The sequence below is a fragment of the Rhipicephalus microplus genome, unplaced genomic scaffold, assembly GCF_043290135.1.
Source record: "Rhipicephalus microplus isolate Deutch F79 unplaced genomic scaffold, USDA_Rmic scaffold_13, whole genome shotgun sequence".
Lineage (NCBI taxonomy): Eukaryota > Metazoa > Arthropoda > Arachnida > Ixodida > Ixodidae > Rhipicephalus > Rhipicephalus microplus.
Genome location: NW_027464586.1, coordinates 16,684,557 through 16,709,834, shown reverse-complemented (window position 1 = coordinate 16,709,834; position 25,278 = coordinate 16,684,557). Strand labels below are relative to the sequence as shown.

The window sequence follows — 25,278 nt, the reverse complement described above, 5'->3', positions numbered from 1 at the left end:
ATTCACCATTAGAAATTATCTGGGTCAGCGTTCACATTGGCCATACACCTTGTGTCTTAGGCGCTTGTTACCGTCCCCCCGATGGTTCCGCAGATTTCGTCGACAGTTTAAACAATACAATTGGCACCATCTTGCACGAATTTCCAAGTATATTGTTAGTTATAGGTGGTGATTTTAACTACTCGGGTATCGACTGGCCAACAAACTCCGTCACTGCGCAAAATAATCGCCTCGAATGCCTTAGCTTCATTCAATGTATTGATTACCACCAACTTACGCAAATAGTATGCGAACCAACGCGGAGCGCACATTTGCTTGACCTCATTCTCACAAATCAACCCGAAATTACTAACACACAGGTCATTGATGAAATAACGGCAGTACAGTGAAATAACGGCAGTGGAACCCGGCAGTACCGCCGTGACGATGTCGCCTTACGTGCCTCTACTTGTGCAGGTTTTGGCGTGGTTCTTCGCGGACGCAGCAGCGGCCCATGTTATCGCTGGACAACACTACCAATGGACCCCGATAAAGAATGCGCACCAGCCCTCGAAGGAACTCAACTACTGCGCAACTAGATCATCGCCAGTGGTGTCAACGATGCTGTGCCACGTGGACTTTGTCGACTGCGCACCCCCGTGGAGCACGATGACGTCCTCCGCCTCCCCGATAGCAAGCTGCCCGGAGCATATAAAAGCAAGGGCCATGGACTCGACCTTCAGTGGACACGGCAGCACCGCCGTGACGATGTCGCCTTACGTGCCTCTACTTGTGCAGGTTTTGGCGTGGTTCTTCGCGGACGCAGCAGCGGCCCATGTTATCGCTGGACAACACTACCAATGCACCCCGATAAAGAATGCGCACCAGCCCTCGAAGGAACTCAACTACTGCGCAACTAGATCATCGCCAGTGGTGTCAACGATGCTGTGCCACGTGGACTTCGTCGACTGCGCACCCCCGTGGAGCTCGATGACGTCCTCTGCCTCCCCGATAGCAAGCTGCCCGGAGCATACAAAAACAAGGGCCATGGACTCGACCTTCAGTGGACACGGCAGCACCGCCGTGACGATGTCGCCTTACGTGCCTCTACTTGTGCAGGTTGGTGATCGAAAGTATGGTTTTCGTAGTAACTGTACCTGCCTGATTGTGCTGCCGAGTCCACACACTGTTCTTGGTTGCTTAAATGACTGTGTTTCAGTTGTCCTGTTACTGAAGTTGTCCGGTGACGTAGAGGAAAATCCTGGGCCCAAGGTTGAAAAAAATGCTGGAGGAAATATTAAGTAACCAGAGTAAACTACTAGCAAAAGTTAATGAAATTCAGGCCAAGCAGACATCTACGGATGCCAGCATTTCCGACATGCATGTTAGGCTCCAGACTATTGAAAAACAACTTGAAGGGTTGGGTGAAACACAGAACCGGCTTACTATGATAGAAACAAGTGTTGGTCGCCATGACAGTGAATTGACGGCTCTTGCCAGGCAGATCGATGACTTAGATAATCGTTCTAGACGCAACAACCTTATTGTACGCGGAGTGGAAGAAGAAGAATCTGAGGATGAGGCAGTACTCTTAAGTAAGGTGAATGACGATATCTTTGACAAGTTACTTGGCTCAAAGTGTAGATCCATTGAGAGAATTCACCGTCTAGGAAAGAAAATACCTGAAAGAAGCCGTCCGGTCATCTTGAAAGTAGGAGACTTCAGGGACAAAACCAAAATACTGAAAAACTGCCGCAAGCTCAAGGGGACACAATTCAGTATCAGCGAAGATTACTCTAAACGAGTAGTTGAAATCAGAAAACAACTATGGATTTCATCAGCGGATGAAAGAGCAAAGGGAGCAAAGGTTAAACTAATCATCGATAAACTGAAAGTAAACAACGTTCTCTATGGCTGGAATGAGGCTACCAACGAGCGATTCAGGTATGCTAGCCCAGGTCTCACCAGCTCTGACTGACGCAAATCGAGACCAACAGCATCTGCTAAGATTATTAATGTAAACGCCAGAAGTTTGCTGAATAAAGCTGATGCAGTTGAAGCCACAATCCTGGAGCATGAACCGGATATAATGCTCGTAACAGAGACTTGGTTACATACGGATGTAGCAGATTTCGAAGTAACACCCACAGGTTACATAATTGTTAGAAAAGACCGGCAAGGAAGAGGTGGTGGTGTTGCGTTTCTTATTAAAGACAACAATAGGTTTTCAGTGTTGGATGATAATTGTGACATAGAAATGTTGTGGATTAGGTGTGGGTTCGGCGAGCGAACTGTGTATATTGGAGGGATTTATAGAGCGCCGAATTCCTCTCTGGATATAATCGCAAAGCTAAGAAATTTTATGGATTCTAATTTTAGCCTCCAAGATAACGTATTATTATTAGGGGACTTCAATCTTCCGGATATTAATTGGCTATCCCAGTCTCCTGGATCGGAACAGGTCGCAGGTGCTGAGCAACTACTGGAGTTGGCATTCTGCTACGGGCTAACGCAAAGTGTCACTGAATTTACTCGGATAGGGACTACAAGGTCATCTATCCTTGATTTGGTTTTTGTGTCCCCAAAGCTGTTGCCGTTACTCAGCCATTGTGAAGTTGTAGAAGGCCTGTCCGACCACAGAATGGTAGTAACGCACCTAGCATTGTCCCCAGACACCTTGGGTAAACCCACACTTAGCACTGTATTGAATTTTATGGCGGCTGATGATGTGTCTATTTTGGACTATCTTGAAAGGTCCTTTGATGAATTTCAGGTCCTTTACAACACTGACTGCAGCACTGATAGGCTATGGCATTTCTTTTCAATTGTTGTAGGGAAGTGCATAGATAGCTATGTACCCAGGATTAGAAAACGCATTTGTAAAACCAATCCCTGGATTACCAGAGAAATCATTCACACAAAAAGAAAACTAAAACGGAAACAAAAATCTTGTGCAAAAAATTGTACCCCTGAAGCAACAGCTTGCATTTCTTCAATGAGACAAGAACTGAAACGTCTGATCAAGCAGTCCAGGAATCGGTTTTTCAATGTGACATTGACGAAATACTTGAAGGAAGCCCCCTCAAGGTTTTGGCGCTTTATAACTCCCCCAGCAAGCTCCCCGAGGCCACCTGAAATTACTCAACAACGTGTTGATGATTTCAATTCTTTTTTTGCTTCTGTGTTTACTCATGATAATGGCATTTTGCCCGAGTTTTCTACGTCATCATTGCAGCGGCCGATCGATGATGTGGTAATTAGCGAAGAGGGTGTCCTAAATCTTTTACTTAATATAAATACAAGAAAAACCCCCGGCCCTGATGGTATACCAAACGAATTTCTGTACAGATACGCTGAATGGGCGGCTCGCTTCCTTACAAAAATATTTCAGTCGTCCCTGCGCAGTGGCTCTTTCCCACTAGCGTGGAAGCAGGCTAAAATTACCCCTGTTCACAAAAGTGGCTCCCCACGGGACGAGCGCAACTACCGTCCTATTTCGCTTATCAGTACATGTTCAAAGATACTCGAGCACATTGTTAACAAACACCTGATGTCCTATCTTGATACGCACAATCTATTATTTTCAAAGCAGCATGGCTTCCACCGAGGCTTATCTACAACTACACAGTTAATCGAATTTGTTCATGATCTTTCAAAAACAATCAATTTGCGTGGTCAAACTGATGTGGTATATTTGGATTTCGCAAAGGCATTTGATAAAGTGTCGCACTCAAAGCTCCTGTTTAAAATTGACAAATTGTTTCAAAATAATCACTTGACAAAATGGTTTTCATCCTATCTCAGCTGCCGTCAGCAGTTTGTTCAAATAAAAAATGAACAGTCTAGAGCTGTTGCAGTTAATTCCGGAGTTCCCCAGGGGAGCGTGCTGGGTCCCCTTTTATTTTTGTTATATATAAATGACCTACCAAACCGGGTTACGGTCCCGATAAGGTTGTTTGCCGATGACTGTGTTGTTTATAGCAGAATCGAGACTGAACATGACCAAGTTAATCTAAACAACAATCTTCAAAGAATAAAGGATTGGTGCGAAGAATGGCAAATGAGTTTGAACACAAAAAAAACAGTCTTTATGACTATAACTAGAAAGAAAGCACCTCTAGATTACAACTACCAGATTGGCAATGCTTTCCTTAAGCGTGTACAAAACTATAAATATCTTGGGTTATGGTTCACGCCCGACCTCCGGTGGAACACTCATATTGATAATGTATGCTCCAGGGCTACCAAGGCACTGTATAGCCTTAGACGTAACCTTTATACCGCCCCATCTGATATAAAGTGTCTTGCTTACAAAACCCTTGTCAGACCTATTATCGAATATTCTAAAATTGTCTGGGACCCTTACACAAAGACAAACTGCAATAAAATAGCAAAAATACAGCGACTTGGTGCGAGATTTATTTTTAATAAATATCGCCGACATCATTCACCTACTGAACTTTGTAAAAAAGCCGGACTGAATAGTCCTGAACTTAGGACGAGGATTGAGCGTCTGAAATTCCTCTACCAGTTAATTCATAATCATTTTAAACTAAACTATTCAGATTACTTCCAGGTCAACACACAAGAACACTCCAGACATCGCCATAATATGTACATACCACCCCTAGTCCCACGTAACGATTGCTTTAAGTTTAGTTTTTTTCCACGTGCTATTGAAGATTGGAATATGCTGCCAGAGTCTATAATTGGCTGTTCCTCGCTTACATCATTTGAACAGAATCTCAAACGTTTATTTCCTGAATAACAGTGATGTGCGTCTGTACTTTTTGTTGGTTGCATGAGACTGCAGTAGTTGTCTTTCAAATCTTTAGCGCGGTGCAAAAGTGCCGCCTCAAATGCGTCATGTGCTGTTCTGCGCGTATGTATTGCATTGCATGTGTGTTCCATTTTTTGTTATGTATAACTTCGAGTTGCTGCTCACAATAATACCGAGAATTTATCTCGAGACCTGTACGGTACTTCTTTTTCGCGAATAATTGTTTGTACTTCCACCCTGTAACGGCCCACTTCTGGGCTAACAGTATAAATAAATGAAATGAATGAAATAAGTGACCATAAGGCCATACACTGCACACTATCAGTGGCACGCGCTATCAAAACTAAAACAGAAAAACAAATCTTCAACTACGGACACGCTGACTTACAAAAAATGAACGATATGCTGGAAACCTTAACTGTTAATCTTGAAACTGGGTTGCAGGATCGTACAATGAATGAAAACTGGTGTCTATTTTGCGACAAGCTCAAAGAAATTCAGGCATCTTGTATTCCAAAAACGGTAATAAGCTCTAGGACGAACGACCCATGGTTTACCCGTGACGTCAAACGGCTTTTAAACAGGAAAAAAAGGGCCTACAGAAAGTCAACTCGAACCAACGATCCTGATGACTGGCAGAACTACAAACAGATTTCTACTTTAACTGAACAAACAATACGGGAGGCAAAACATAAGTATTTTAATATTACGCTCCCAAGTATTATGAAAACCGACCCAAGCAAACTCTGGAGTATTATAAACCCCAAGAACAAAAACACGGTACTCGTCCTAACCAATGCAACCGGGGTTAAGTTATCCTTGCAAGAATGTGCCGAACATTTTAACAAAACCTTTGCCAAAGTTTTCACTACCGAGCTACCTTTAAATGACTCTTTTGATCCCTCGCAACCAAACATAGATTCCAGTTTTACGCCCATTGTAATTACAGCCCATGGCGTGGCATGCGCTATCGACCACCTAGCTTCCAAGACTAGCCCCGGGCCTGACGGTATAACAGCGAAGCTCTTGAAAATAACTTCTCCTTACTCAGCTTACCTGCTTTCGTTCTTAATTCAGCAATCCCTAGATTCAGGTTGCTTGCCGGACGATTGGAAATTTGCCCATACCCTACCATTTTTCAAATCTGGCGACCGGTCTGTTCTCCTTAACTATAGGCCTATTTCACTCGCTTCAATCAGCTGCAAGTTGCTGGAACATATTCTTTTCACGCATGTTGTAACCCACCTTAATCAGAATAACTTCTTCATTAGCAGTCAACACGTATTTAGAAAACATTTCTCATGTCAGACACAACTTTTTGAGCTGGTCATTGACCTCCACGTTTCGCAGCACAGGTTGCTTTGTACCGATGTCATTTTTGTCGATTTGTGGAATGCGTTCGATCGGGTTCCACATCAGCATCTAATGGCTAAAATTTGTAACCTTAATCTGGATGACAAAACAACCCACTGAATTCGTAGTTTTTTAACAGACCGTTTGCAATCTGTAAAATTAAATGACCACGTTTCTAACCCAGTGGGTGTCTCATCAGGAGTACCCCAGGGGTCAGTACTTGGCCCTTTACTGTTTCTGATTTATATAAACGACCTCGCATGTAACATTTCCTCGTCAATTCGTCTCATTGCCGACGACTGTGTGATATATAGAGAAATAGTAACTTCCGATGATGTTTCTACACTCCAGCATGATTTATTTACTCTAACTGAATGGTGCGAAAAATGGCTGATGAAAATAAACGTAGAAAAAACTAAGCATGTGCAATTTTCTTCTACGACAAGATCCGAAACTTATAATTACCTAATAGATAATGCCAAAATAAAAACAGTTTCATCTTTCAAATATCTGGGAGTTACAATCACCTCCAATTTAAGCTGGACCCCCCATATAGAAAAAATCACATCGAAGGCGTGTAAAAAGCTCGGCCTGCTCAAGCGTCACCTTTATTTGGCTAATTCAGAGACACGACTTCACGCGTATAATGCTCTTATCCGCTCTTCACTAGAATACGCGCAAATCATCTGGCATCCACATCAGATGTGTCTGACTAACATGCTTGAATCCGTACAGAACAAGGCCGCGCGCTTCATTCTGTCATCGTACTCAAGATACCAGAATGTATCTGCCTTGAAGGACGAACTTAATCTCCCCCCTCTCACCCAACGCAGGCAGTTGTCAAGATTAACTTTTTTTCACACCCTGTACCATCATCCAACACCATTCGCTCGCAAATTTATACTCCCGGCACCCTATACGTCCGCACGCGCTGACCACGCTCACAAAGTTGGCCCAATTTTCGCCCGAACAAACTAATATCAGAACTCACCCCTTGTTCTGGCAATCAATAAATGGAATTCTTTACCTAGTAGCCTAGTGGACCAAACAGACACCTCTTCTTTTCAAACCGCACTCCCCGCTTTTCTAGCTATTCAAAATACCCTGTAACTTGTCTTCATCATGCTCATCTTTTATAGGCTGTAAATTTGTGTTCCTGCCTTCCAAATACCAGATTTTCTGTCACTTTTACACTTTTTTATATGTTTCACGCTGTACTTTGCAATTGTGTACTTTTGCTGCTTTTATGATATTGTAATGTCACTTTTGTTGTGTTGATTCTTTCTTTTTACAATATTGTACGTTGTGTCGGCTTTCAACACATTCCCCCCCTATGTAATGCCCATTTGGGCCCTTAGGGTACCTAAATAAATAAATATATAAAATAAATAAATAAACAAAAACACGTCTTTTTCTTCAGTTAACGTCTCGTTCTGCAAAACTGTCAGAATGCCACCGTCTTCGTTGCACTATATTGGAGCGGCAATATTCAGTGGCAGCTAGCGTATTTGATACCGCAGGATGCCTGTAAATACGGCTCGATCACGGCATAACAGAAAATACGGTTCAGAAAATAGCCCTCAATTTAGAGCGCCATGAATTGCAAGCAAACGCAACGAATGAAGGCTTCTGTACAAATCGCGTTGATCAGAGGAAACGTATGAGTAAATAAACATATCTGTGAACGTACGTTTAAGGTATTATGTTCACCTGCATTACATGTATGGGCATGATACGCTGTCCTGATGTTCACACGGATTGCAAACAAAAAAATAACTTTGGCGACCATGATACAGCAAATGTGCAGCCATCTGTTTTTAAGATGTTAATTAGGAGCAACCTTAACGAATTAACGTCGGTTGCACAGCTCGTCGTTTCGGTGCGTGATGGCATGTACAGGTCCTGATCTCAACCGATCTACACATTTTCCTACGTGGGAAAGGACAGGCATGATGACCCAATGCAAAAAAAGGCGGGTTACTGAAGGGGTGAAGAAGACCGTAACAAGAAGGTGGGACTCCTTTTAGCGTCGACGGAGTGAGCACGATGTGGCATACTGGCGCATAGAAAGGGGCATGCCAGGTGAGTGAAACCGGCGGATGGTGCGGTTATCCGTGCGACAGATGCTGAGCTGGCTTGCACTTGGTACTGTTGAGGACCGGGGTCTACCCGGTCTTCTGCGGTAGCGTGGCAAAGCTTCGGGTGTAGGAAATGATCGCTGCCAAGATGAGGATACGAAAAACAAACAGGTTTATGGCACTATGTACACTTATTTACAGCACATTGAAGTTAAGAGTTTCACAAACCACGAGCGTAGTGGTTGAACCGCTAAAAAACATGGTTCAGAGCAACGTCCAGCTCTTTGCAGCGTCATTATAAACGCTGCCGGGCTCCTACTCCTTGATTGGAACGCCAATCACACACACAAGACACGGCCCACAAGGCATCAGTCAGTAACACACGATCCACGAAATAGTTATTGCACCTCTTGACCCAATGCTCTGAGGTGAGGGGAAATTGGATGCCCTTCCGGAACAATTTTGTGGTTGGGTTGCTTTTTCCGCCTTTCCCAGGAAGGGCAGTAAAGGAGGGAATGCTTCAATCGCGTAGACACGACCTATGTGGTCAGTCTGCTTCGCCGTCTCGCTGAAAAAACCAGCCCGGAGGTAAGGCTTCTAGGGACTTTGGCTCACCAACTGTCTTCTCCTCCTTTTGGCGCTGCCCGCCACCGGATGCTGGTTCCTAGAGAACGGGGGTGCCGGGCTTGGCAGCACGGCCAGGCTACGTTTCTTAGCAATAGCGTGGCACGTACTGACGAGGGTCACAACAGCTTCCCTCTCGCCAGAATAGTCACGGGGGGCAGCAGTCACCGATGCTGCTCGAAGGGACGATGAAAGGGTCCGTAGAATTCCAGGAACTTGCCTTCGCTTGTCGCATTGTCTCAGTAATTGCCAAAAACTTCGAAAGCATTTCTGAATATCGATCACATGCACAAGCACTCGGCTTCCTTCGAATAAACCAACCCAAAAGAGAGATGGCAAACCAAATTTCTTTACTAGCTTCAAACAAAAGCTCACTCTGTAAACTTTCAGTACTCACTTCTGCTGAGAAACCAGACGTGCTACTTTACACATTCAAAATCCACGTTGCGCGAAAAGTACCTCAAATATCAATTTCGATACAGTGTCAAGCGCACCTGTGAATAGCTTAGATAGAGTGGCTGAGCGCGTCTGTGTTTCAATTCATTTTTGCCCCTCTTATATTTATTGTTCAAATGATATTGCTGAAAAATCAAGCTCCATCTGAAAAGTGACTGTTCGTCGGTGTCGCGGATTTCAGCCAGGTAAGAGGACAACGGTCTGTTACTACTGTAAATTTAGCACCTCCGAAGTAACACTGCAACTTATGAATGACCCACACAATGCAAGCGCACTCCTTTTCTGAAGCGCCGTGCGCCATCTCACGAGAGCTCTATTTCCGGCTTAAGCAGAGCACGGGATGTTCTTTACCATCACCATCTTTCTGACATAGAACAGATTGTAGAACTCCATCGCTAGCATCACATTGGATTGTGAATTTTCGGTCGTAATCAGGAGCTTTGAAGACCGGATGGTTGATCGATTCTGCCTTCAGGTTTAAGAAGGCCGTTTTTTTCTTTTCATCCAAGGCCACTTTCGTCGGCTCTGTCCCGCGGAGAACATCAGTAAAAGGGCTTGCCAACGTTGACTAATCTCGGATGTAATGATTGTATTAGCCTATGAGTCCTAGAAAGGCCCTGACGCCACTCTTTGTTATCAGTCGAAGATAGTCACCTACTGCTGAACTCTTTAGCTCGCAGAGTTTCCTGAAACCTTGTCCTACGTTGTGGCCTAAATAGTCAATAATTGTCTCGCAAAACAACACTTCTCACCAATTATGGTAAGCTCTGCTTGACGCAACTGGCCGAGCACCTCTCCTAAATGCATCAAATGATCTGCCCAGGCATCAGAGAATACAGTGATATCATCCAAGTAAGTTACAGCAAATGCCTCAAAGCCCCTTAAACCTTCAAATCTTGTTTCTTAAGGCGCGAAAAACAAAACGGAGCATTTTTGAGACCGAAGTTCATTATAGTGGGTTGATAGCTGCCCGCCGTAGTAATGAAACCCACGTATCGGCTGGCTTGCTTAGTGAGCGGCACTAGCCAGTAACCTCGAGTGAGGTCTAACCTAGTTACATAGGCTGCTCGACTGACCTGTTCCAATCTCTCTTCAATGTTCGGAATCAGATACACCTGATTCTATGTGAGGCAATTTAACTTTCGATAGTCAACTACAGGTCTCGGGTCTTTGCCCAGAGCTTCTACCAAGATCATTGGAGAAGCGTATTTGCTCTCTGAGGTTTCACTTACTCCTCAATCCAGCATGCGCTTTACTTCTTTGTCGAGAATATCCTTCTGTCATGGAGATAAACGGTAACAATTTGACTTCACGGGTTCTTCGGAAGTCAACTCAATGTCGTGCTCAGTCAAATCAGCCCAATCCGGCTTATCGACAACGCAATCGTCAAACTCTCCTATCAGCTCAGTGAGATCAGAGAGCAGGGATTCTTTTAGTTCCGCTCTTTGCTTAGTTTTACTAAGGAGTTCTTTAGCGCTGCCTTTGCCTCCACTTAGACAAGCAAAGTTACCCTCCATCTCTTCAGAAAGATTCAGGGCAATATTCACCACAGCCTCTTTTTGCACATAAGGCTTCATTATTGCAATGATAAATGCGCACCTCTTTACGTCTACCAGGAAGTTTGACCGCGTAGTTGGTCATAGACAGTTTTGCAATTACTTCCGCAGGCCCTTCCCAGTGTACTTCGAGCCTGTTCTGCCTTTACACTTTTAACAATATGACCCGGTCACATATAATAAAGGTTCGTTGACGAGCTGTTCTATTCTAGTAAACTTTTGATCGGGCTTGAGCCTATTTCTTGCTGACCTCCACAATTGTTTAGCGTTATATAGCCGCTCCAGTAGACACAGAATGAACTCTCCCACGATAGGGTCTTCTGCATGACCTTTTAACTCTTCGCGCTTTATTTTCAAAGTGGGTGAAATGACCTACCATACACCAGCTCGGCGGCGCTAAAACCAGTGGATTCAGGGGGTACTGTCCGCAAAGCAAAAAGTGCCGCTGAGAGGCATGCGCCGCAGTCTTGCTTGTTCTCATAACACAATTCTCGAAGGACGCGCTTCAGGGCGGAATGCCATCTATCTATGCTGATGCTCTGAGGGTGAAGAACAAAGTTGTACACTATTTTGATGCCACATCGCTCAAGAAAAGAGGTCGCGATAACACTAGTGAATACGCTGCCCTGATCACTCTGTATCTCTGAAGGAAATCCTACTCACGAAAAGAGCGACAACAGGGAATTCACAACACTCTGTGACGTTACCTCAAGCAGTGCCACCACCTCAGGAAATTTAGTAGCTGGGCATAACATAGTTAGAATGTAACTACATCCTGTCTTTGTCACAGGGAGCAGCCCAACAATATCGATCACTAAACATTGAAACGACTCCGTAATGATTGGCACTAACACCATAGGTGCTTTCCACTTATGCTGCGCCTTTTGAACTCGCTGGCCTGTGTTGCACGACCGCACAAAATATTCCAAGTTCTTGAAACAGCAAGGCCAGTAATAGGCTCAGCTTAGTTTTCCTGTGTCCAAGATGACACGACCACGAACTGCCCTGTGAAAGTCGCAGCACGTCTGTGCGAAATTTCTGGGGAACGACTAGTTGGTCTCATTCCCCTATAGCCACGCTTATCCCTGTATGAGCAATACAACACGCAATTTCTCAGATGGAGAGAAATGTTTTTCCTGGCTGGTTTACTCGTTCTTTGGCGCTTTTATCTCCTGAATGGTGGTATCATCACTGCTCAGTACCTAAGTTATCTCTGTTCACACTCAGAAGTAAAGCTGTTTGATGCTGGTGGCAATAACGCTCTCTCAAGCTCATCATCGCGAGATTTTTCCTCTGGCTGACCAAGCTATGGTGCCTTGCTGCCACGGTTGCCTGAAATGCCTTCCTCTGCTTGCACCATTGTTACGTCTTTCGCTTTTTCAGTGGTATTTTGCTACGAGGTTAGCAGAGTTGCTAATTTTTGCGCCTTTGAACGGGCTATTGCCTGAACTACCCTGCCACCTAAGATAATGCCCATCTCCCGCAATAACATATTCAACTTCTTTGAGAACAAGTACAGATAAAATTCAGGGAGTTTCTCTAAAACTGCAGCCTCTTTTGTTAGATTACCAATGGGGCCCTCAATTACAACAGTTGCGACAGGCAAGCATACCCTCTGCTCTTCTACTACCTGGCGCATCTAGGAGCATTCTCCTGTGTAGTCGGATGGTGACAAATATGACGGCTTGGCAACATCCATTGTAGCTGCCGAGTCACGCAGCACTTTGCATGGCTTTTTATTCACCGCCAGGTCATGCATGTAAAACCTCAGTAACCTCATGTTTACTTCACAGTCACAGACAAATGAAAACGCCATCTTTTCTTTTCAGTAGTTCAAGGCTGTGTAACCAGTCTCATTGCATTTTAATCAAGTGAACCGTTTTTTAATTTCAAAAACATTTTTTCGCTTTTCTCGCGTTTTGCCCTTTCTCTCTCGGTTCACTATCACCCTTCATTTGAAATTTGTCAGAAGAAACACTTATTTCCCCTTTTTCATGTAGAGATGGAAAATGTTTTCCGTATCCTTTACTAGAATTGGGCTTGGCATTGAAAGCTCCATCTGCACCCAGGTTATTGCTATAATGTCGGCGTGACGTGTATTCCTCCACGAGTTCGACAGCTTTCGTCGCAGAACCCATGTCACCCTGGTCCAGTAACCAGTTTTTTTCCTGCTCTGGGACACAGTTCAAAACTTGTTAAACTGTTCTAATAGAATCCTCTCAACTAGAGCGTTCCTGTCACTGTATGACTTGGTGTTCTTAAGCCATTCTGCAAATTTGCTTTCATTTTGTACATAAAGTCGGGATTGCTCTCACTCTTAGACTTTTTTAGCGCCCCTAGGTCTCTGTCAAAAGGCCTCTGCGCAAAGTCTAAATTTTCTTAGAAGGCAAGCCTTGACCTTCTCATAGTTGTCTGAGTCCTCCTTGCTAAGTCGCGCAACAACCTCCGCCACCTCGCAGGGCGGAACCGTGAGTAGCCTTTTGAACCAGGTATTTTTTTATTTATTTATATTATACTGCAGGCCCAAACAAAGGCCCAAGCAGGAAGGGCAAAAGGACACAAACCAAGCAAATGAAGGCCGAGAAATCGCATACTCAGCAAAAAAATAACACTGTCATGTGTAGAAAAGAAACTGCCGCAGAAAAATAAGGCAAAAACTACATAATTGCTTTAAACGTGATACGTCAAATTGAAGCAACAAATGTGGAAACATCAAACAAAAGTTTTCACACACTGAAATAAGACCACGTGGTAAAAGCACGTCAGACATATATACACAAAGAGGCAAGAGATAAGGCAAGTGACATTGGCTTTTTAATCTAAGGACCAAGGAACATAAGGACAACCGATAATGAAGCTATAAAAATTGGTACCTTATGGTCAAAAGTTCAAATAGTACTATGTTCTAAGAAATCGTCGTTATGTAAGGGGGAAAATGGTAGGTTGTTCCAGTAAGTGATAGTTCTTGGGAAGAAGGAATATTTGAAAACATTAGTGCGTGTCCGATAGGGTGTTAGAGAGTCAGTATGACCATGCCGTGTTGTTTGAGCAGTAAGCGACAATAAATACGCACTTGGGTTTATGGCAAAGAGTTTATTTTTCAGAGCAAACAGGGATTTTAGTCTGTCTTTTTCTGTGCAGCAGTAGTGTTTGAAAACTATTCTGCATCATTATTCTAGAGGGAGAGTCACTATTACGATATTTAGAATAAATGAACCTGACAGCTTTACACTAAATCATTTCCAATCTATCGATACTAATTTTTGTATATGCATCCCAGACAATGCTGGCGTATTCGAGTTTAGGCCACATTAGTGATGTATAAGCCGTTTGCTTTGTACTAGAGGGTGCATCCTTTAGTTTATGTCTGAGAAATTGAAGAGTTGCATATGTTCGTAATGTGCATATTCCAATTAGGGCTATTATTGTGATTCCCAGGTACTTGTACTTCTTCACTTATGCAAACATTTCGGAACCCAGCTTGTACCAAAAGAAAGTTTTTTAGATTTCTTCCTAGTGATTGACATATACACTGTTTTACTGAAATTTAACTGCATGCTTGCTCGACCAATCCCTCCAAGAAAGAATACTTTGAAGAATAATGTTGAGCGATACTTGATCTTCACGGCTTTTAATTTTATAATAAAGTACACAATCATCCGCAAAGAATTTAATTTGAATAGGGGAATGGATTTTGTTGGTTATGTCATTAATGAATATCAAGAATAATAAGGGGCCAAGGACACTGCCCTGAGGCACACCAGATGAGACTGGTAGCTTCTCAGATGAGTGGTCATTAAGAGAAACGACCTGACTGCGGTTGGTCAGATAGGCAGCCATCCAATTAACTAAATAAGCAGGAACATTATACGATTCTAGTTTAGTAATAAGCGTGCTATATAATACAAGATGGAACGCTTTCTTGAAATCTAATAATATTACATCAACCTGGCCTGACCCATCAAGAACACTGGCAAAATCATGAACAACTGTTGTTAACTGTGTGATAGAATAGAAACCTTTGCGAAAGCCTTGTTGACAGGACGACAGTATGCAGTTACCCTCTAAATACCTATTAATTTCCTTAGCTATAATATGTTCAAGTAGTTTGCAACGCGGCGAGGTTAGTGATATAGGGCGATTATTTCTTACTAGTGTGGGGTCACCTTTTTTTAGTACGGGTACAACACGTGCCAAAAGGCAATCATTAGGCAGTGTATATGAAAACAGGGACATTTGAAATATACGAGCTATGAAAGGTGCTAACGCTGCTGCATATCTTTTCAGAAAAACATTAGGTGTATCAACTGGACCTGAGGAAAATTTTGCTTTAAGGTTAAGTAGCATAGAAACGACACCTGGCATTGATACAACATCGGGAGCAGGGAAGTATGGTCTACGGTTTTGAAAAGTAGCAGCATCAAGCCTCAAAAAAACACCGTAGAAATAGTCATTAAAATATTGCGCAATGTTGTGCCTTTCGGTAATGATGATTCGCTCTTGTACATTGTGGCTGATTTCCTGGTTCTTTTTTAGAAAGCCCCAAATTTTTGTGGCACGGAGCGAATAAACTCTGGTAGCGTGTGCTGGAAGTACCAACGCTTAGCATGGCTCACCTTTAGATTTAACTTATCTTGATATGATTGATATGTCGGGTTTAACGTCGCAAAACCACTATATGATTATGAGAGACGCCGTAGTGGAGGGCTCCGGAAATTTAGACCACCTGGGGTACTTTACGTGAACCCAAATCTGAGTACACGGGCCTACAACATTTCCGCCTCCATCGGAAATGAAGCTGCCGCAGCCGGGATTCGAACCCGCGCCCTGCGGGTCAGCAGCCGAGTACCTTAGCCACTAGACCACCGCGGCGGGGCGGATTTAACTTATCTTGCATTTGTTGAAAAACTTCACGTGAAGCACACCGCCGTCTTAAGCGCTTACCCGTTCTTTTAAGTTGCAAGATATCTCTGTCATTCAGGGAGTAGCCCCATATGTACGTTTAAGTTTGCTCGGGATGCAATTGTAGAGGCAATGATTGATAATTTCTTTAAAGCGGTTCCAAAGTGCAGTATTATCATGGCCTTGGAAATTGTCTTGACATATTTCAAGATAATCTAAAACACTTTCATCATTGGCTTTAAAATAACGTTTATTGTGATTTTGTTATTTTTAATGACGTCACATGGTTTTAGTAAGCACGTGAAATACACGAGTTTGTGGTCCGAAATGCCAGGTTCAACAGAGACAGAAAATTTTTCAATTGAACGACTTACAAAAATAAGGTCGAGAATCGTTGCTGACGTATCGTGAATTCGTGTCAGTTCTTTGACAACTTGCTGCAAGTTATGATAAAGCATGATGTTGCGTAGGTAGTTCACGTGCAAGTTGTATTCAACAAAGAAAGACGAGTTCTCTCAATCAATGCCTGGGAGATAAAATCCCCTATAAGCATCACATTGGTACTTTTAAAGGATGCTATATGTGCGCAAAGGTCAGAAAGAAATCGGGCAGGTGAGTTAGATGCTCGGTACACCGAAAACAACAAAAATGATTTACCCCAAGAAAGTAGCTTTCAATTATACAGTTTCCAAGTTATTCGCTTGACGTAAGAGATCAGCAGATATGTTTTCTTTAACCAAAACGGAACTCCACCCCCCCCCCCCCCCGTCGAAGACCTATCGTAAAGAAAGGTCTGATAAGATGAAGGGTAAACAACTGTGTCATCAATATTGTCATGCAGCCACATTTCAGTTAAAACAACTACGTGAGGACTGTAACTCAACATAAGTGATTCAAGATTCTCAGACTTGTTAACAATGCTTCGAGCATTAATGTTTAGGTCACGCACTTCTTTAGGTGCTAAGGGTGCGCGTCAGTCATTCCTCGTAGTGCCGTGGTCAACTTGAGTTTGTATTCTCGTGTTTTTCTGTTCATCCCAAAGGAAAAGCTTCTTGCCCACCCGAAGTTTGTCATTAACTAGGGTAACGTTTTCCCCCTGCTCTTTCTCAGCCCTTGCGCTGTTCCGTAGGTGTCTTCTCTTTATCAGTGTATTTCGGGAATAATTATTCTGGATTGATATACTGGAGATTTCAACTTATAAGCATTCTTCTGTACAAGCCGCTTTTCGTTAGAGTCCTGAAAATATACTATGACTGGTCTTTGTTTGCCCGGCCTCCCAAGTCGATGTATTCTACCGATGGATTTACAATGAATGCCAATGTTTGCAGCGAACGTTTCACCGAGAACATTTTTAAGGACTGATTCCGTTTCATTCGGGTCTTCAGAGATACCGAATACCATCATATTTGATCGCCTGCTCCTATCATCGAAGTCAGTCAGTTTTGCTTCCACAGATTTAACAGTTCGTTGGAGGTCATCAACACGAGAAACTTTGTATTCTATCTCAGAAAACCTGACTCCGAGATCAGCCACCAGTCTTTCCGTGCTATCTTGTTCCCTAAGCGCCGTTATTTCCTTAGATTACATTGCCATGATAATAATTTCTTGAGCATGGTTTCAACAGAGCAGTTACTGCCGCGGGGGGGGGGGGCAAGATTCAACTCAACATCCCCGCACAGCGTGAGCAAGCACACATAAAACAAATTTTTGACAATAGCGATGCATTGTTGGGAGCACGGCGAAACCACAAAATCACGATAATCACTTTAAATTGTACACAAGTAGTCACTGACCTGCATAAAGCAAAGGAAAGGCTTATGAATCCACATGCTTGTTGATGGTCTGCTGTGCTCACAAAAACTGAAAGCCTGGGGTTGATTCCTTATAAAGCAGCGTGCCGACGTCACGTAATGAACAAGTGGCGCCTCAGGAAGAGAGTCATGTTGGAGCAAAGCGGCGTCATCACAAAGCAACGTAAGCTGCACCAGCGTCACCGAAGAAACCGATGCGCTTAGGGACCACCCTTAATATTTAGCCATCATCTTGCTTAAACGACAAAGTTTCGTACATCCGATCGAAATTTGCCAGGTACAGACACATATTTCCTGATACCACGTATCGCTGGATGTACTTAGACATCTTGAACTCTGCCTCCCAGTTTGGAAGAGCTATCACGTCCTAGAGACTACTGCCTGACCTCTTTCCCAACTGAAGTTCTAGTTCACGCATCTCGATTTCAGGCGCCTGTCTTCTTGCCTTACACTCCCGGTTCATGCGACATTGCTCTCTTTTAGATTACTGCGTTTTGTTTCACTCTCTTGTTCTGAGCGACCTTTTTTTTCGCAGATTCCCGCCGTTTTGTTTCACGCTCGCATTCTAAGCGACGCTCATCTGTTTCGCGCTCACACCTCACTTTCTTCTCTTCCTCCTGTCTCTTTTGTTGACTGATGAGGTCCCAGGCTTCACAGAGCTCTTCATCATCAGCCTTCAAATCATCAGTCACTTGAATGATCATTGGGTTTTCAAGCAAAACCCTTTGTATTATTCCCCAATTCCTCATAGAACAGCAAAAGTTCTTGCTTCCGCAGCTCCTGTAAGTCCTTGATCGTGCTGAGTGCTCGCTACTTCCAAAAATAACTTCCCGAAATGGCGAAACTGAGTCTTTCGGCAAAGTTAACTACCAGTTCTCAAATTTAACCCTCTTTTGGAACCTGGTTCACTCAAAGGAAAAGCCAAGCAATCACCAAGACATGATCTATCCCTCGAGATAGCTGCTTCCCGTGTAGCAAGTGTTGTTGTCACTTGTAGCTTTGTATCCCACCGCTGATCACCAGTTGTTGCGGAGAGGGGTCTACCCGGTCTTTTGTAGTAGCATGGCACAACTTCGGCTGGAGGAAACGAACGCTGACAATACGAGGATTAGCGAAACAATCAGGTTTACGGCACTATTTTCACCTGTTTACAGCATATACAGGTGAGAAGTTTCCAAACCACGAGCCTGGTGGTTGAACCGTTAAAAAACATGCTTTAGAGCAACGTGCAGCACTTTAGGCGTGGTTATAAACGCTGTCGGGGTCCTCCTCCTTGATTGGAACGCCAATAACAAACACAAGACACCGCCCACAGGGCATCAGTCAGTAACACATGGTCCGCCGAATAGTTGTTGCACCTCTTGACGCAATGCTCTGAGGAGAGGGTTTCTTCCAGGAACAATTTGGTGTCTGGGTTGCTATTTCCGCCTTTCCCAGAAAGAGCAGCCAAAAAGTGAATACTTCAATCGCGTAGACACGACATGTGTGGTTGGTCTGCTTCGCCATCTCGCTAAACAAGCCGGCCCGGAGGAATCGATTGTAGGGACATTGGCTCGTGGACTGTCTTATACTTCTTTTTTCGCTCCCCGCCGCGGAACGCTGGTTCCCAGAGAACTGGGGTTCCGGGCGTGGGAGCGGGGCCTGGCTACGTTTTTCAGCGACAGCATGGCGCTTATTGACGAGGTTCACAAAAGCATGTTGTCAATTGGTGCAGCTGTTTTTTCTCAGCATCTGTGAGAAACTACAAGCAGCTGTCACCCCACCATAGTGGTCTAGTGGCTGAGGTACTTGGCTGCTGACCCGCAAGTCGCGGGATCAAACCCCGGCTGTGGTGGCTGCAATCGCGGTGGAGGCGGAAATGTTGTAGGCCCATGTGCTAAGATTTTGGTGCACGTTAAAGAAACCTGGGAGGTTGAAATTTCCGGAGCCCTTCACTACAACGTCTTTTGTTATCATATGGGGGTTTTGGGACTTGACGCCCACATATCAATCAATAAGCAGCTGTCAGGTTACATACTGCGAAGGTACGATCCGTCTTCCGTTAAATAGATGGCGACCTGGTCTGAAGGTGAAACATGTGCAATAGTGTCACTGGAGTCCGATTTGGTTTAATCCGCCAGGTGAAAAGCAAGCAGTCCGCATCGAGATGCTAGTGGCAAGACTTGCATGCGAAGAAAGAAAAGCTATATAGCAGTCCAAAGCTGCACAAACAGGCAGCCTACTTGTTTTTTTTCAGAGATGAGAGCTAGTAGGCACTGTTGTCACAGTTGATAAATTCTATTCGTGTAGGTAGCGTCCGAAATTTGCTAAGGCTCAGGGAAAAGCTCCACACAATCTGGATGAGACAGTACTGCTCTGCTCTCGAAGGCAGACGACCGCCGTCACCTGTCAAGCGATCATGTGAGTGCTGCTGTTGCACCAAAACAGCGCCTACGGCTTGACCTTTTGCGTCCTAGTGGACACATAAGACTAAATTAAAGCAGAGTTGGTGGAGTCTTCAGCAAGTTGGGTCTTAAGTCCCAACTAAGGGGCACACCTTAACGACTTATTCGGGGTGGTGCGTGCTATACCTACAACGACATGAGGTTCCTTCTTGACAAGGTCACTTAATGGCTCGCTAATAGTTTTGAAATATTTAAAACTGGCAATAATACCGGCAAAGAACGAGAAAACTAAAAATTTGTGATGGGCTGCGACACAAAAAGTCAGCCACTGCAGGAGCCTTGTTGCTGAGCAGTATATTGGTTGTGTCAAATGCTGTTCCAAAATTACATCTTGACAGTGTGACAGTTATCTAGTGGCTAAGTTCTAGTGATCTAGTGGCTAAGTTTATAAGCAGGAGGTTAATTCTCTGAATGGCTTGAAACGTGAGTTGAAAGCACTGCGACTAAATCAAGTTAGCATAAGCAATGAACGATTTGAGGCTACAAATAAAGAAGCATCTATAGCATTGAAATTTCGCTTGTGCACTGCTCAGAACGAATGACAGGAGTTAAAACTGACAGATTGGGTTCAAAGTATACAAGACAGTTTTTTTTATGCGAAGCACTTCTTATCGATCTTTAGCGACTCTTAGCATAGAAACCTATCTATCTATCTATCTATCTATCTATCTATCTATCTATCTATCTATCTATCTATCTATCTATCATCTATCTATCTATCTATCTATGCTTGTGTTTCTTGGGGTTCCGGTGCCGACATGCAAACCGCACACTTACGGCTGCTCTTTTTGCAGGCTGTGGTAGTGGTGTTCGGTGCCGGTTTTGAGTCATGGCCACATGGACACAACAGCGATAGCAAGGAAATGTGTTCAGCTGCCAGCATCGATGGGGCCTTCAACGAGTTCCTGTGGTGGACGACGCATCAACAGTTGCTCGGCGCGGCTGCGCTGTGTAGAGAGGCTCTTTTCAGCAGCGCTGGGATAGGCGTGAAAACTTGTCCAGCTGCTGTCATCGACACGTGCCTGCGGCTGCATCTCGATGCGTCACGGTTGCCACATGTGACTGACGGAGGCGTCGACCACCACCAGGGGTGCTCGTCATACGACGAAAAGCTACTTAGGCTGCTGCTGCAACTGGGCCCTTCGGTTTCCGGTGCCGACATGCGAACCGCACACTTACGGCTGCTCGTTTTGCAGGTTGATGAATTTTATCGTTATAAGATTGGTGCTACTGTTCGAAAGTCGATACCGGAGCCCCCCGGGACCTTTGTGCGAATCTTGGTTTGTGCTGTGCTTAGCATTGATGAGTTTATTGCTCTGGCTGCGGTGAAGGCAAGGCTGCTTTTGTCAGGTGATGTGGAGGAAAACCCAGGGCATATAAGCAAGGAACTGGAGCAAGAGCTTGGAAGGGCTCTTCGTTGTTTACCGCAGATATCCGAGGCACAGGACAAGCTTATGAAACAACTCGAGAAATTAGAGACCGGGCAGCAAGAACTGAAGGATAAACTTCAAACCCTTGAATGCAAAATCGATAGGTTGGCAGGAGACTTGCCTACTGCATCATCAAGCGAGGAAAAGGCAGAGCTATCCACTCAACACAGCCAGCTTGTTGACAGCATGAGAAACGCTTTATTCAATCAGGACGAAATAGAAAACCGGTCGCGTAGAAACAATCTTTTGTTTTTTGGTCTGCCTGATGGGAATAAGGAAACGTGGGATGAATCCGAAAAGAAAGTGATCGATTTGTGCGCAGAAATGCTGCGTGTAACAGTGTCCCCCTCTGCAAGAGCGTGCCCACCGAATTGGCAAGGTAGGGGGCGAGAAACCTCGGCCAGGTATTGTGAAATTTGCGTTTTTCTAAGACAAACAAAGAGTTATATCTGCTGCCTCAAAACTAAAGGGAACGAACTTTTCTATTGGTGAGGATTATTCTAAAATCGCTCACCAGCAAAGGCAAAAGTTACTGGATTACGGAAAGCAAACTGACGCGAAGGTTATGGTCAAATACAACAGGGGCAGAATGGAGGCGAAAATCGGAAGTACATCTTTCGTGTACGACTGTGCAAGTGACTCAGTGAACGAATGCGCTCAATAGCGGTTGGGGGGCCCTATAGCGCCGCGCAAAAAGTGACTTCCCGAGACCTTATCAGTGATTGTTGTCAATTGTCGAAGTTTGAAGAATAAGGTTTACGAGTTTGATACCCTGATTCGAATTTCACAACCCGATGTTGTTTTTGGAACTGAATCTTGGCTAGATGAACATATTTCAGATAATGAAGTTTTTTCAACAGGTTACACAGCCTACCGCAAAGACCGGAATACGCACGGTGGGAGTGTGTTCATTCTGATTCGAGACGGCATACCAACCGTACCAACACAGGGCGCAGATAACAACTCCGAATCGGTTTGGTGTAGAATAACGTTTTCGCAAGGGAACGGTTTAGTTTTAGGGTCCTTTTATCGGCCTCCTGGTAACTCTAATGTGTTACCTTTATTTAGTTTGTCTAAAACCATTTCGGCTCTTTCCTCCGAACCAATTATGCTGGCGGGTGATTTTAACATGCCCAATGTCGAATGGTGCAATTTTCGTCCAGTTGAAAATAGTCGGTCAACACTTCATTCTGCCTTTTTCAAGCTTACCAGAGTTTATGACCTTTTCCAGTTTGTTCAGTTTCCAACACGACTGGGTTCGGCAAGTGATAGTGTCCTGGACCTTCTTTTTATGAATCGTAACAATTTAATGAAGTCGGTTGTTCTAATTCCAGGCATAAGTGACCACGATGTCGTTGCGGCTACCATAGAGTGGAAAAAGATAGAAATAAGTAGACCTCGTTCACGAAAGTTTTCGCATATGATAGAGGCAGGTTTGATGCCATCAATTTTGAACTGGATGCATACCTTTCGATGTATATCCAATGCTGTCAGTCCAATGACAATGAAATATTGTCGGGGTTGTTTAAAGAAAAACTGTTGTCTCTGGTAAACATTTATGTCCCATCGAAAATTGTAACTGTCAATCGTCTTGGTGATAAACCTTGGATTACTAAAGATATACGCGCGTCCATTAGGCGTAAGGCTCGGGTGTACAGGAATTATTGTCGCACGCGCAGTGCTGATTTATTTAGTAAAGTTAAAGCATTAGGCTCTTGCCTGAAGACACAGATAAAGCTGGCGAAGCGTGAATATTTATCGTCCCTTAATAGCAAAATCAAAACAAATCCAAAGGAAGTCTGGCGTTACGTTAAAAGTAAGAAAAAAGACATCAGTGTAATTCCCTTTATCATGCACAATGACGAACTACTTAGAGATGATATGAGTAGAGCAGAATGCTTCAATGCGTATTTTCAATCCGTTTTTTTCTCCGCCAAGCCCGATATCTCCCGTTACGACACTCAGATCGTTACCCGCTCTGAATGATATCATAATAACTGAATCAGGTATAAGAAAACAGTTGAATAGGCTGAATCCCCAGTCTGCGCATGGTCCCAACGGTATTTCAAACCACGTACTAAAACGATGTGCTGATCATATAGCTCCACTTCTAGCTGCTTTGTATGAAGTATCGATAAGGTATAAAAAATCGCCACGAGAGTGGAAGTTAGCCAATATTACGCCTTTGCACAAATCCGGCGTCCGTGATAATGTATCTAACTATAGACCGGCATCGCTAACCCCCGTTTGTTGCAAGACACTGGAACACATAATCTATTCTTGCCTTATAAAACACCTCCAAGATAATAATTTTCTCACTCCGTCTCAACATGGCTTTCGCGCAGGCCTTTTGTGTGTTACACAGCTAACCGAATTCGTACATGACATCGCTTCATCATTCGACCAGGGCATTCAATTGGAGGCTGTTTTTTTGGACTTCAAAAAAGCTTTTGATGTCGTCCCCCACGGTCTTTTGCTTCATAAGTTGTGGTTTCTTGGTATTCCTAAAACCCTTATAGACTGGATTAATGATTATCTCAGCGGCCGCAAGCAATGTATTGTGATAAATGGTGTGTCTTCATCAACAGCTGATGTACTGTCCGGGGTGCCACAGGGGTCGGTCCTGGGGCCGCTTCTGTTTTTGATTTTTATCAATGATTTTCCACAGGTTTTGAAATCAACAGTGAGGCTTTATGCTGATGATTGTGTTTTGTATTGCCCAGTCAAGTGTTTTGATGACACCACAGTACTTCAGTCTGACCTCGATAAGATTGTGTCTTGGTGTACTCAGTGTCACATGAGTTTGAACCCGACTAAATGTTTTCATGTGCAATTTAATAACCAAAGAAGGTTGTATCCAGGTCCTAATACTTAAATTCCTGCGCAGTACAAAAGGTAGATCAAGTTAGGTATCTCGGCGTAACATTCACGGCAGCACCAGATTAGACCAGTCACGTAGATCTAATAACAGCCAAGGCTTCGCACTTAATTCATTTTTTTTTTAAAGAAATTTCAGCGACGCGCCGCAAACACTCAAGGAAACCCTGCATATTACAAACGTGCGCCCAATTTTAGAGTATGCTTGTGTTGCTTGGGATTCTTTCACGAATGTACTAAAAGAAAAGTTGGGGAGGGTTCAAAAAAGGCTGCTAGGTTTGTTATAGGAAACTACGATTTTAGAATAAGGTCTTCTGGAATTCTTCATGCCATGGGATGGGAACCCCTTTGTGGACGACGGAAAGTTCAAAGACTTAAATTTCTCTATAATATATATCACGGTAAGACTGGGCTAAATAAAAAGCGGTATTTAAAGACGCCTAGTTATATGTCCAAAGGGAAAGATCACTTATATAAAATTAGAGAATATACCTGTCGATTGAATGTCTTTAAATACTCTTTCTTTCCAAACTCTGTTAGTGACTGGAATGCGCTAAAAATACCAATATTCTCTGACTCTAATTTCCTAACAGCCATTGAAACAGCATTTTGAGCTGCTGAAATAACCCATATATTTAACATTGGCTTTGTACTTCTCTTGGTTGTTGATTTTTATAAGTATAATTACTGTTTTCATTGTATAATCCTGTGTTTTGTACTTTTGTTCTAATGCTGTACTACAAGTGTTCATTTCTCCTGTATACTGTAAGGCACGACTTATTTGCCTTTAATTTTGCTGATTTGTATTCTATTCTCTACTGTAACCCCCCTACAACAATCCCCAATGGGCGATGTAGGTACTTGTAACAAATAAATAAATAAATAAATCTATCTAACTATCTATCTAGCCACCTACGACTTTTAGCTCTCCTGGCTGTCTCGATATTGATATGTGTATCAAAATAACTGTTCCATTACGTGACTGTAG

At 43.6% G+C, this 25,278-nt stretch overlaps 1 pseudogene; it reads left to right on the top strand.

The window, feature by feature from the left end:
* Window positions 1–426: 426 nt before the first annotated feature.
* Window positions 427–1,969, top strand: LOC142783995 (uncharacterized; annotated as a pseudogene).
* Window positions 1,970–25,278: the final 23,309 nt, after the last annotated feature.